The 13,085-nt window shown below is 50.0% G+C and overlaps 1 protein-coding gene across 3 annotated transcripts in view; it reads right to left on the minus strand.

The window, feature by feature from the left end:
• Positions 1-13,085, minus strand: part of ADAM12 (ADAM metallopeptidase domain 12) — a 351,526-nt gene that overhangs the window by 178,082 nt on the left and 160,359 nt on the right. The window lies entirely within an intron of this gene.

Genomic DNA, 13,085 nt, shown 5'->3' on the forward strand with positions numbered 1-13,085 from the left:
AAAGAGTTGGCTTCGTTTCAGTGGGGGAGGGCGGGGAGGTGACTTGTGTTCTTAGCCAATCATGGAAGGCTGAGGAGTTTCAGGGGGGAGATTAGGAGGGCAGAGGAAAAAATCAGACAGAGCCTGGCAGCCAGACTGTAGAAACCTTGGAAGCCAGGCTGATGAGTTTGACTCAGCATCTTGGGTTAGATGAAACTATAGAAGCCTTAAGATCAGAAGGAAGAGACACGGGTAGGAATGTGTTGTGCTGTCCAGGCCTGAGGTGAAAAGGGCATATTTCTGGGCGGAGGCAGGGGTGTAGGACAGATAAGGATAGTTGAGGAGCTATTTCTTTCTCTTTTTAAAAAAAAAATTTTTTTTAATGTTTATTTATTTTTGAGAGAGAGAGCATGAGCAGGGGAGGGGCAGAGCGAGAGGGAAACAGGGAATCCGAAGCAGGTTCCAGGCTCTGAGCTGTCAGCCCGGAGCCCAGCGTGGGGCTCGAACTCACAGACCGTGAGATCAGGACCTGAGCCGAAGTCTGACTCTGAACCGACTGAGCCACCCAGGCGCTCCCCCGAGGACCTATTTCTAAAGACAGACCTGAGAACGGCGGAAGATGCTCTGTTGATGGGCTGGTTGGGAAGGATGCGTATGGGGGACGGGAAGGGACAAGGCGACTCTCGGACACACCGAGTTAGAGATGAAGCCGACACATCCGAGCGGCGCGTCCTCGGGAAGCCAGCAGCATCTCCTCCTTTCTCGAATCCCTGAGGCTTAGCTCGGGATCTGGAATGTGACACACACTCAGGAAGCACGTGCCGGGCGTGGGCAGCAGGAAGGGAAGCAGAGGGTTTGGGTGTTGCGGGCTACAGGCCATGTGCCGTGAGGAGGCTCAACACCGGGGAGCGGGGATCCCGGGGGCGATCGCGGTTTTCCTGCTGCTGTTGGGAGAGGGAGGGAAGTCAGCCAGGGGTCTGAGGAGAAGCACCAGAAAGATCGGACGAGAACCAGCACCGTGTGGCAAGTGCCTTGTGAAAGGCCGGCCTGTTGAGCACCCGGGACAGAGGTGTCCTGGGTCGGCACGAAGGACCTGCCTGGCTGTATGTGGCATTTACACCCTCCTGGTGCCCAACGCAAGTTCGATCGGTGAGCTTGGACACTTGTTCCTTCATGTAAAAACCATGCGCCGAGCGTCTGCTATGTCCTAGGCACGGGGAATACAGCCGTGAACAAACAAGCGACCGATCGCTCGGTCTGCGTGGTGTTTCTGCTGCAGCTGGGGAGCCAGATAATCAGAGGAAGCCTGTCTGTGGCACAAGGTGGTGCGTGTTACGGAGACGAAGAGAGCCAGAAGGGTGAAGGGATCTCATGGTTGGGGTGGGAGAGCGGCTCTTTCATGCAGTGGGATCGGGGACAGCCGCTCTCATGGAGGGACAACTGCCCCAGGGACAGGAAGAGTGAGCTACGTGGACCTCCACGACAGGACTCGAGTTTGCTCTGGGCGAGGCGTGGCACCGGGAGTTGTCGATTTGTCTTTCTCAGGCTCGTGCTGGCTGCTGGGCTGGGCAGAGGCCACGGGGGATGGCATCGTGGGTGGTGGAGGGTGTGGTGCCACGGAGGCGAAGCTTGTGGGTCCCAGTAATAGGATATTTAAGATCGGACTGATGGATTCGCCTTGTGAAGGGAACAGAAAGAACTCAGAGATGTTTCTGGAATGTCGGCTTTGCTGACTAAATACATAGACTTGCTTTCCACCGAGCTGCAGAAGACGTGAGAGATGAGGACTTCTGTTTGGGGCCTTTGAAGGTGGCGATGCCTTTTCCTGGTGCAAATGGAAAGGCCCAGTAGGTCCCTGGACATGAAGCCTGAGAGCCACCCACCGGCTTCGAGCTGGGGGTATAAGCTGGTAGCTGATGGAGGTCACGAGGCAGCCAGGGTACAAAATAGGAGGTTGGGGGCTGCAGACTGAGGTCGGGTGCCTGTGCCTCAGGGGTTCTGGAAGCCAGGAGAACAAACAGGCGTGCTGAGGACAGTGACAAGGGCAGATGGTGAGCCAAGAAGCCAAGTGAAGAAAGCGTTTCTGAGTCATGGTTAAAAAAGGTCAGGACTGAGCACTGACTTTTTCATTTAACTACTCAGAGGTCAGCAGCGACCCAGTTAAGAGCTGATTTGGTAGAACGATGGGGGCGGAAGAGAAGAGGAGGGAAGGAATCATCAAGGATTGAGACAAATCAGGCGTTAGGCTCTAAATGGGAGCCATGGCTGAGATGGAGGTCAAGTGAAGGGAAGTTTCATTTCTAAGATGATGGGTTTCAGAGCACGAAGAGCTGCTTAGAACAGAACCGACGCCTGGTGACGCTGGAGGGAGTGGGGGGTGGGACGGTAGTCCTGCAGGAGGGAGAGGACAGGTCCCAGCACACGTAGCCTGGCCTTGGACTGTTGCGCAGGTGGCACACAAACCAAGGCAGCAGGGCTTCCGGACAGAGAGACAAGCAGGGCTGAACAAGGAGATGAAGCTTGTAGACACGTGGGGAGGAGCCTGACTGGCCCAGGAAGAGGGGGGGCACCTGGAAGGCCCCGACGTTCTCTGCCAAGCATGAGATGACATCACCTTCCGTGAGCTACCGGACGAGGAAGAGAAGACCCTGGGGCCTCGGGGTGCTGGTGCAGCTCACATGTGACCTCGCTGGTTCATGAGAAATACAACGATGCAAATGAGATATCCCGGCCCGTGACCGGCCAACCCTAAAGCAAGACGGAGAGCGGGACGAGGACAGTGGGTTCAGCTCCGGTGGGTCTGCAGCCCTCCCTGACGAGCCCCCGCTCACAGGGCCCACCCACCGGGGACCCGACAGGGCTGAGGCCCTACCAGCACAGGCCCCACGATGCCCAGTGACAGACACGTTTCAGAGACTCTCTCTCAGCCCTGCCACGGCTGCGGAGTCACCCCCTCCGGAGCGAGGTCTAATGAAGTGTCAGATGATAGAGTCTACACGACCAGGAGAAGGGCCGGAAGGGCCGCTGACTGTTCCCAGCGCCTGTGAGGGAGCCGCCGAGGGGCCAGATGTTCTGGATCTCACTGGCTCTCGCAGTGAAGTGCGTGCCATCTGGTTTGCTGCGGCGAAGTCTGCAGCCGGGACAAGCACAGCCTCTGGGCTGGACATGAATCCCCGTTGCTCGTGTTTCTGGGGCCTGAAGACCAGGGCCCCCCCCCCCCGCCCCCCCACCACACACACACACCGGGCTGCACGCACCTCCGCGTTAGGGCCGAGCGCCTGGCATCCGTCCTCGCAAAGCAAATGAACAACCCATTAGAAACAAACTCGTTTTTTGTCTCAAGGTACGTCTGGGCTTCAACCTGACAATATGCTCTTTCAATTCTATTTTTCTTTAAACCCCACCAAAATTCATGTGTGTTTGTGAATATACTGTGACTGCCAAATTCCTGGCGATTTATTCACATTCAAAACTCCCAGCTGTGGCGAGAAAAGAGGAGCACGTTTTTCAAGAGGGGGAGAAATGACTTTTCCCAGTATATCAAAAATACGTCCCACTTTATTGCCTGAGATCTGATATCAAAGAGCAAAGGAGGCAGGGTGGAGGAGATGGTCTGCAGGTTCCGGAGTTTTCCTTCAGGGGAGCCTGCCCCTTTGCACAGTGAGCTTTTGTCCTTTCCTGCCTGAGGAAGAAGTCCGGTCCTGTCTCACCTACAAAACTACCTCCTTGCCGGGCGGAGGACCCCAACATGCTCAGACGGAGCGCAGGAAGGCTTGGTTTGGGGCGGTTAATCTGGACGATTCAATCCAACGTATGAAAATGTGACTTCAAGGACCCGGATGATGTCAGTAAAGTGAGGCAGTCCCGTGACACTGGCAAAGCATCCCACTCACCACGGCCGTGCGGACAAGCAGAGAAAACTCTGCAGGTGGAAATGAGCCACGTCAGGGTGACGCCAACCAGCTGGTCTGCTCTCACGGGAGTCGTTTTAGGTGCGAGGGCAGCTGGCCAATCTCTTTAATGACTACAGGGGACTTAATGTACTGTCCGGTTCACAGCCTGTTCTGGCTTCCACTGGACACGCTGGCACACCACTGGATGCGGGGGAGGTGCATTTAAATCCTGCCTGCGCCTACCCACCCCCCTTCCCCGCCATAGGGGCCCTTCCCTTCACCACAGGAAACCTCTGGCCCACAGGCTGTTAGCAGCGACACGCGTCTCATGTATCATAAGACCCTCTGTCCATGGGAAGGTACCAGCACTTCATATAGTCCCAGCACACGGTACGTTGCATATGTGTCCGGTAGATCTAAACCGACTCATTTCATTTTTGTACTTCGATGAGTTATTTTTCATTAAATCAGAGAAAACCCAGTACTTAAATTATAAATGAAATACAAAAAAATTAACATGACGTGTCTCTCTACCTGCCACTAATATTTCCTGGTAACAAAATGATGGGGATGCATTCTTTTTTTTTTTTTTTAAGTTTATATTTATTTTAAAGAGAGACAGCACAAGCAGGGTGGGGGCAGAGAGAGTGAGAGGGGAGAGAGAGAATCCCAAGCAGGCTCCGCACTGTCAGCGCGGACCCGATGCGCGGCTCGAACTCACAAACCGCGAGATGGTGACCTGAGCCGAAACCAAGAGTTGGACACGTAACCGACTGAGCCACCCGGGCACCCCAGGAATGCATCCTTTCAAAATAAAGTGTACTCCCCTTCTTCTAGCGAACGGAGATTGTACATGATATGGAAACAAGAATTAAGGCTTGTTCTGTCAACGAACATAGGCAGTGACCACCTAGGAATACTTTGTGGTCAAACAACTGACTAATAAAAACAGAAGTTCCGCTAACCCTATCCTAGCACTAAATGCAGGCACTTGACGGGGCCACATAGGATACATGGCTCAGGTCTTCACGCACATCATGACCCACACCATCCGTCAACAGCAGGACTTGTAATTGGAACACTGTCGCCTATGAGACACTCCTTAATATTCGTTCTTCTATTAATTAAGATATTCTGCTAATTGGCACTTCCACGAGGGGGTCTAAGCTGAGTCACAGTGAGATGGGACAGGTGCAAAGTGTTGGCTGAAAGGAAGGCCAGCTCGCAGGGACTGGATGGGCTGGAGGGGCCGGGAGAGCCCGGACCTCCTGGGTCTTCAGTTAACCCAAAGCTTGTGTCTTTTGAAAAGTCCGAGCAACCTACTAAGAACCATCATGTTGATCCTCAGATAAGATCGGATCCCTTGTGAATCACCAAAGACTTCTGGTGCAGTATCACCACTAGAGAGCTCATGCTCTAATTACAGAAATTAAACCCAGCACATGGGAAGGTCACTGGCACCGGTGGGAGCCGGTGTGAAGGTCAAGAGTGAGGCTTTGGAGTCAGAAAAATTTGGTGGGCCTCCTGGCTCCGCCTCTCATGAGTCTGTACGATCTTGGGCAACGTGTTCACCTCTCTAAGCTGCACTGTCTTAATCCACAATGTGGGGACATACACGTACTTTGTGGAACTGTTGCAGGACTCACATGAGATAAAGTGTGCAAAGTGCTCGGTCCATGCCGAGTGAGGTCTCCGAGAACATTGGCTATTTACAGTAAGAGCAACACCAGCATCAATGAAGCACTAAGTGAGAAGCTCTAAATGGTTCAGAAAATTCAGAGAGAAGGATCTCCCAGTGGGTGGCAGTCCTCAAGACCCCAGAGAAAGAGACCCCAGGGTGTGGCTTTGAGACAGACCTTGGAGAGCAGCTGGGACTTCGATGTGGCGGGATGGGGGAGGGGGGCGTTGGAGGTAGTTCATTCAAGGCAGCAGGGAAGGATGCCGTGAGCAAAGACACAGATACTACAAATGCACGTGCAATGCTCTGGAGACAATAAATAGATCAGTCTGGGCAGGGCATAGGGCTCTCCAATGGGGATGATGGGAAGGAAGACTGGAAAAGTGGGCTTGGCCAGGTTGGGGAAGAGTATGATCACCCGGCTAAAGTAGTCAGAATCTCTCCCCTAGGCAAGAAGGTTCTGAACAACAGAGTGACAGGAAGAGGGGCATTTGAGAGAGAAGAACATGGTGGATGCTGTGGGTTCGGTTGTGTCCCCTGAAAAAGGCAGGTTGAAGCCCTGAACCCCAGTATTCGTGATTGTGATCTTACCTGAAAACAGGGTCTCTGTGGATGGGCTCGAGTGAAGATGAGGTCAGGTCGGAGTAGGGTGGGCCCTAACCCAGTGACTGGTGTCCTTCTAAGGAGACAGAGGCAAGCGAAGATGCTTCCCTAGAGCCTTCAGAGGGAGCGAGGCCCTACCGGAAATCAGAAGCCCTTGATTTTAGAGTTCTGGCCTCCAGAGCGATGAGAATAAATTTCTGTTATTTTAAGCAAAGTACCAATTTGTGGTACATTCTCACGCCATCCCTGGGGGATGAATAACCGTAGGGCTGTGCATGTTAGGGCAGACTGAGAGCCTGAGCATAATAACCGGGTACGATGGCGGCAGTAACAATGGGCAAGAATGATGGCGAATCAGCAAGACGTCGAGACTTCACAGCCCCGTGCAGAAAAGGAGAGGGAAACAGTAAAGATCCAGAGGGCCAAGGGGACACCATTGATGGGAAGACCAGGAGTGAGGGCACTGCTTCTGTGAGCTGGACCAGCCTTGGACCAGGGCCTTGGGTCCAGCCCTGCCAGGTGGGTGGTGTTACACTGGTTTAGCGACTACATAATTAACCTAAAGGACATCTGGGAGAAGGGGTGGGGGGATGGTCCTCTGGATTTGTAAGGACAGAACTCATCCAGTCCAGTGGAAAAGCAAACAATCCGTCTGCTGTCTAAGCATCTCCTGGCCTCCCACATATGTCCCCTCTTGGAATGCGACATGGTAAATCACAACCTCCAAACTTCTTGGTTGAGCTCTTGTTTTGCGGTGGCTAGAGATCTACCCCATGTGGAGAAATCCAGCTCTAAAATGCACTCACGTGGGTTTCCAGTTATTAGTACCTGTGGAGAATTTTGCTTTATTTCAAGAGTTTTAGAAAAATAAACAAGGCCTACCATAATTGTTGGTTAATTTGTTTTCAGTTAATTGATTCCAGATTTGGGGCTTTCTGACTATTGCCACTTTTACCCCTTTTGGCCCACCCTTAAGTTCACTGAACTGTAATTTTGTGTAAATTTAATGACTATCAAATGACATTACGAAGTCTGCAAATCTTCCTTTTGCATTTTGAGGTGTCCCACCCTGTAATCCAAGGGCTTGGAAAAACCCCAAGTGCTCTCTTTCTTCTTCTCTCTTTCTCTCTCTTTTTTAACCAGGAGAAATAAAGGTCGTTCCCCAGTCCGAATAATTACTAGCGTGGAGAGAAGATATTTTTAAAAACTTTCTCTCAAAATTACAGATTTAAGACGACAACGAGAGTGAAATTGCAGCTGAACTCCAAAGCAAAAGCTTCAACTAAAAACACAAGCCACTCGCAACGGTGCGATTTGGCTGGGGCCAACAGGCAAGAAGTACTTTGCTTCCACAGAATTCTCATCATCTTGGAGTGTCTGCAGAATTCAAGTGGCTTCAAGTTGTATAAGGTCCCCAAGTGACTGGGGGTTCGCATACCTGGGTGTCTCTGAGATGTCGTCCTAACGTTTTCCCGAAGGTCAAATTGACAATCTTCAAACCACCCTAAAGAAAAACATGTCTCCGCACGAGACACTTTCATTCCACGCGCTGCAGATAGTAGAATGCAAGGGAATTATGGGTAAACTTTTGTCTTGGTTCCTTTTAAAGGTGCCATGGTAAATGGCAACTTGAAAACCTCTTAGCCGAACGGTTCTTGCCCTGTGACATCTTTCTTTAAAAGTTTTTTTTCATGTTTATTCCTTTTTGTAAGACAGAGACACAGCATGAGCAGGGGAGGGGCAGAGAGAGAGGGAGACACAGAATCCAAAGCAGGTTCCAGGCTCTGAGTTGTCAGCACAGAGCTCGACACCGGGCTCGAACTCACAGACCGTGAGATCATGACCTGAGCCGAAGTCAGATGCTCAACCGACTGAGCCACCCGGGTGCCCCAAGCCCTGTGACGTCTTTAACTAGACATCTTTTGTGTTAACTGGTACCCAGTGATAATCAGGTAAGGGATGAGCGAAGAGAATGGGTATATGGAGATAGAGACAGGCATGCCATTAATGTAGCAAAGAAACCACGCGGAACATTCATTTCTAAGTGTAAAGTTCCTTACCTTAATACCTAACAAGAAAACGAATCTTATTTAATCTGTAGGAATCATAACAGTGGTTTCCTATAAGGAACAGGAAAGCATTCTTTGTTTGATACGTATATTAACGTTAGGTGTAATCCTCCAACATGTACTCAAAAGAATTACAGTTTGAGGGAGGAAAAATACCTCGGTTCAATTGTAACTAAAATCACATTTAAGGTAAATACTGCAACAGACGTTTTAACTTTACTTTATAAAAAGCAAGTATAGTAGAATTCCTGTGTGGAATGTAGACGCTCCGGCCAAGAAAAATTATGTTTTACAGATTTCAGACGTTCTTTTTTGAACAAATATAGAAACATAAACATGCGGAAACGCAGAAGTCAGTGAGAAAAAATGATTTAGGCATAAACTCTATCAAAGCATCAAATACCGTTTTACTGAAGAGCCATTCCATTTTTCGATAAGAAATCATTTTTCACAAACATACCCTGAATATCCTTTACTTATCTGACAGGATCTGACCAAATATCTTTCCAGGTATAATTTTCCTTCCCACTCCCACAAATTCCTCAGAAACTATTCAGAAGCACTTAAAAAAGTTGCATAATTTGGGCGGCGAGAGGCTCTGCCCCACTGTGCTATGCCCGGCCCCTCTCTTGGGAGCCTGGCCGATCCTGATGGGCCTTCCTGTCTGTGGTAGATGTGTTTCCAGAAAAACTGAGTAAATCAGATTATTTTTTTTCCTTTGGTGACCCAAGTCATCTTCTCAATGCTCGCCGAGTTTGCTCAGGGACTGAAGGAATTCCAGAATGAGGTCCTTGCAACAGAAGCAGCGACTGCACCTCGGCCTGTGATGGACGCTGGGCCGGGCTGCCAAGCTTCCAGCTGCTAGTGTCGGCCTGCCTTCCTCATGGTGGAGCTTCCTCCTGCCCGTGAGGCTGGAGGTGGCGGTCTCCCCACCCCTCTGATCTAACCCTGGTCAGCGTTATGCTGTGAGGGTTTCTGGAAAGGCTTTCTCTCCCAATGGAAAGGGCAATGCAAGGGAGGAAACATGGCTTCCTTTTCTTTCTAACCGTGAGACGCCGCTGGGTGAAGGTGTGATGCTTAGAGCAACAGCATCACCTGTAACTATGAGAAAAATCTCAAGAGAATCACCGAGTGGCCACCCCGGGTGGTGGTGGTGTTCACTGATTACAAGTGCCCTGTCTGCCTGTTTGCATGAGATAATAAACTCCTCACCGATGAAGCCACTTTGGGTTGGGCCCTCTAGTACATTGGAAGGGACATCCCCACTTTGTGCTCTGTCTTCATGGACGAGGGCTCCCAGAAATCCCTCTCATCCCTCAGGGCTCAGCCAAGGATCCAGTCGAGGGAGCCTCGTCTGACCCTCTGAGGCCGGGCTACTTACTCCTTCCCTGGAAACCTGTGCCCACACGTGGCTTCGGCTCACGGTGCTGAGATGACATTTTGCTTCCCAGCAGGACTAGCTAGGAACTTGCGTTCTCAGTGCGAAGGGAAATGTGGTGCCCCTTGTTGACAACTTCGTAAGAATTTCAAGACAAGAACAGCAGAACATTAAACCAGGGTGCGGCCCTGGGGGACTACTCGGTTTGCACACCCATGAACTTGGCATTGCTTCTGAGAAATTTTTTTTGTCTCTCTCTAAACGTCCAGGCAATAGGTATTTCAGGCTTTGCAGGCCACGCGGTCTTGTCACAACTGCCCAAGTCGGCCCCGGGGAAGTGTCAAAGCAGCCACAGGTAATACACAAGCGAAGGGGCAGGGCTGTGTTCCAATAAAACTTTATTGAAAGTTGGCCCAGGGGTCCTTGCTGGCTAACCACCGTTCTAGACCAGAGCCTCCTAAACTTTGATGTGCTCCTGAAGACCACCTAACGTGTCACCTGAGGATCTTGTGAAGACAGATTCAGCAGTACAGAGGGGTTACTGTAGCCTGATCTGCCTTCATGAGCTCCCAGGCGGGGCCGATGTTGTAGGCCCTGGCACCACACCCTGGGATGCACGTCAGTGTGTGAGAAACACTGGCTTAGCCCAGAGGGTGGGACCATGCGATTCTCTCTGTGATCAGTGCCCTTCACGGAACACCCGCCCCGGTCTCAGCGTGGAGCCCAAGTTCCGTGACGGCAGGGACCGGACCTGTTTTGTTCATCACCGCCATGTAAGCAGCACCCAGAACAGCACCCGGCATGGTTAAATATATGTTCGGAAATGCAAATGAACTACAGGAGATCCATAAACACTTGCTGCATAGATTTACTAGGATGCGAGTTCTCAAGGGGCAGGAATGATTCCTTATATTTCTAGTATCTTCTAGACTTCTATCTTCCTAGGAAAGAGCCTCCTGCATTACAGATTTTAAATAAATGTTGAATATCTTCTAGCTGTATCTTATCCAGATTCCTTATTTATTTAAAAATTTTTAAAATGTTTATTTTTAAGAGACAGAGAGAGAGAGGGAGAGGGGGAGAGGGGGAGAGGGGGAGAGGGAGAGAGAGAGAGGGAGAAGGGCGGGGCAGAGAGAGAGGGAGACACAGAATCCAAAGCAGGCTCCAGGCTCTGAGCTGCCCGCACAGAGCCCAACGCGGACCTCAAACTTGCAAACTGTGAGATCATGACCTGAGCCGAAGCCGGATGCTTAACCAACTGAGCCACCCAGGTGCCCCTACCTTATCCAGATTCTATGTCTGCATTGCCACCACTGCTGTTCCTGTCATCCTTTCCCACATCCCCCACCCATCAATCCCTCCCCCTTTGGCTGGCACCATAACCCCCACTCCTGCGGATACTCCATGCTAAGTGGATTAGGTAGGACGCCACCCACAGTCACAGACAGGGGCATGAAAACCGAGTTCCCACAGAAACCCCCATTTTGAAGCCGTGGTGATTGCGCAGGGGACAGGCACATGATGAAAACCCAGCCAAGTGGACACCGCCTCAAGATTTTGCCACAGGTTCCTGAGAGCTAGTTTCATTTGCCTGCAGTTCCAAAGCTAAGAGTGTAGGAGTCTGGGGATGCTGGTGGCCTTCTGGACCGTCATAGCAAGAGAGCCTGACCAAGAGACAGTCACAGAGACACAGCCCTCACGACATTCTGAGCCCTTGGCTCTGGCTGTGTCCGAAGCAAGTTGTAGCTTGCTTTCCAGTTGTGCGCTGCAAAAGCTTCTTTACATTTTCAGTAAGCAAACTGACCGGTGTTCTGTCACTTAGAAGCAGAAGAACCCCAACTATATAGGAAGAAACTCCCTCTGTACTTTGGACCAACTCCATTGCTCTTACGTGAGATTAGTTTAATCACAAGAACCCACTTTACACAGGGTAGCTAAAGATTCGATTCAATGTCAATAATCACTAGACAACTAGAAATAAATGGGACTGCCCACATCCATTGACTTGTTACCGTTTCCCGAAACCCGACTCAATCCATACCGGTTCAGGATCAGTCTACTTGTTAAACCTGATCTGGCCTTCATATAGAAAGTCCTTCTGAAAGAGACAGGCTTTCATGGGTCAGGTGGACACTGGCGTCTGATGGGTGAGAAGCACACTGATGCTGTACTTTCCAGAAGGGAAGACAAAGCCCGGGCTAAGACATCTTGTCTCAGACTTTGCAAACTCCTTGAATCTCTGCCCTCCTATCACTGTTGACTATGCATAAATGTTACTGCTTGGGAAATGGCTGTTCAGTATGTTGTGATTTTTTTATTGTTGATATTTTTAAAAAATCTGAAATATTCTGGTCACTAGATGATCAGGTTTATGAGTAAAAACATCACTGGTATCTGGATAAATTCTGACAACACGCACGAATACGTACACTCATCTACATTTAAAAAAACCCAGTGCATCATAGTCTAAAAATTTTGGTGGGACGGCTCTAATCTAGACTTCCCAGCAAGATTTCATGTGTCCAGAGAAATGCCCATTTTTTTCCCCCAGCAGCACCTAAACAAATGACCTTGAGTTCAGCCAAACAGGATCTAACTTGAACTCAAGTAACTAAACGTCAGAAATCTCCGCCTCTGTGTTGTTGTTAAATTTTCTCGAATGGGGGGAAATAGAAGGCAAAACCAAGGTCATTCTGCAACTTAAGACCACTAGTCTGTAGAACAAGTACATGGACCTTGAATTTCTTTCTCGCCCTTTTGAAAAGTACTTGCCATACGTACTCGCAATGCTGACCCCAAGAGACATCAAGGCCCTAAATCCCAAAACAGCTACATGCCATTAAATTACACTCAGTGGAGACACTCTCCTACTGGTCTAGGGAGGCAGGCTCATCCATTTTTAACAGTTTCAAATGCAAGCATTAAAGTAGAAGAGTTGACTCGTTAACGCCGCCAGGGAATTAAGTTAATCGTAACATCTCATGAATAAAGAGAAACACGGTCTCCTGCCTTCCAGAATGTGAGTATTCCTATCTAATATTGACAAACACACCAATTTGTCCGTTATCCAAAAAACTGTCTCTTTTCCTACTACGGGATGTTTGTCTGTATCTGCTAAGACGGAATACTGGATAGTTATGAGGTTATCTGGCTAACGCCAACGTTTAAAGAAAGAAACAGCAAGAATCATGTTCTGTGTTCAGTATGTGGGCTTCCTTTCTCCTGAAGGGCTTGCAATTCTCGGCAGACACAGAGGAAGGAAAACGGGGATGAAGAATATAAACCAAAAGTCATTGCAGATGGACATTTTCCGATCTTGGGTCAGAAAGCCTGGGGAGGAGGAGGAACGGGGAGAAAGCACCCAGAAAAGGGAGAGGGTTTCTGACGCCTCTTTGTCCGCAGAAAGCTGCCGTGTGGTGCCACAGATCTGAGCAGAGTTGACAGACTTTTGGTTTCATAAGAAATAATGACGCATTAGGGTCTTT

Source organism: Neofelis nebulosa, chromosome 13 (genome assembly GCF_028018385.1).
Source record: "Neofelis nebulosa isolate mNeoNeb1 chromosome 13, mNeoNeb1.pri, whole genome shotgun sequence".
NCBI lineage: Eukaryota > Metazoa > Chordata > Mammalia > Carnivora > Felidae > Neofelis > Neofelis nebulosa.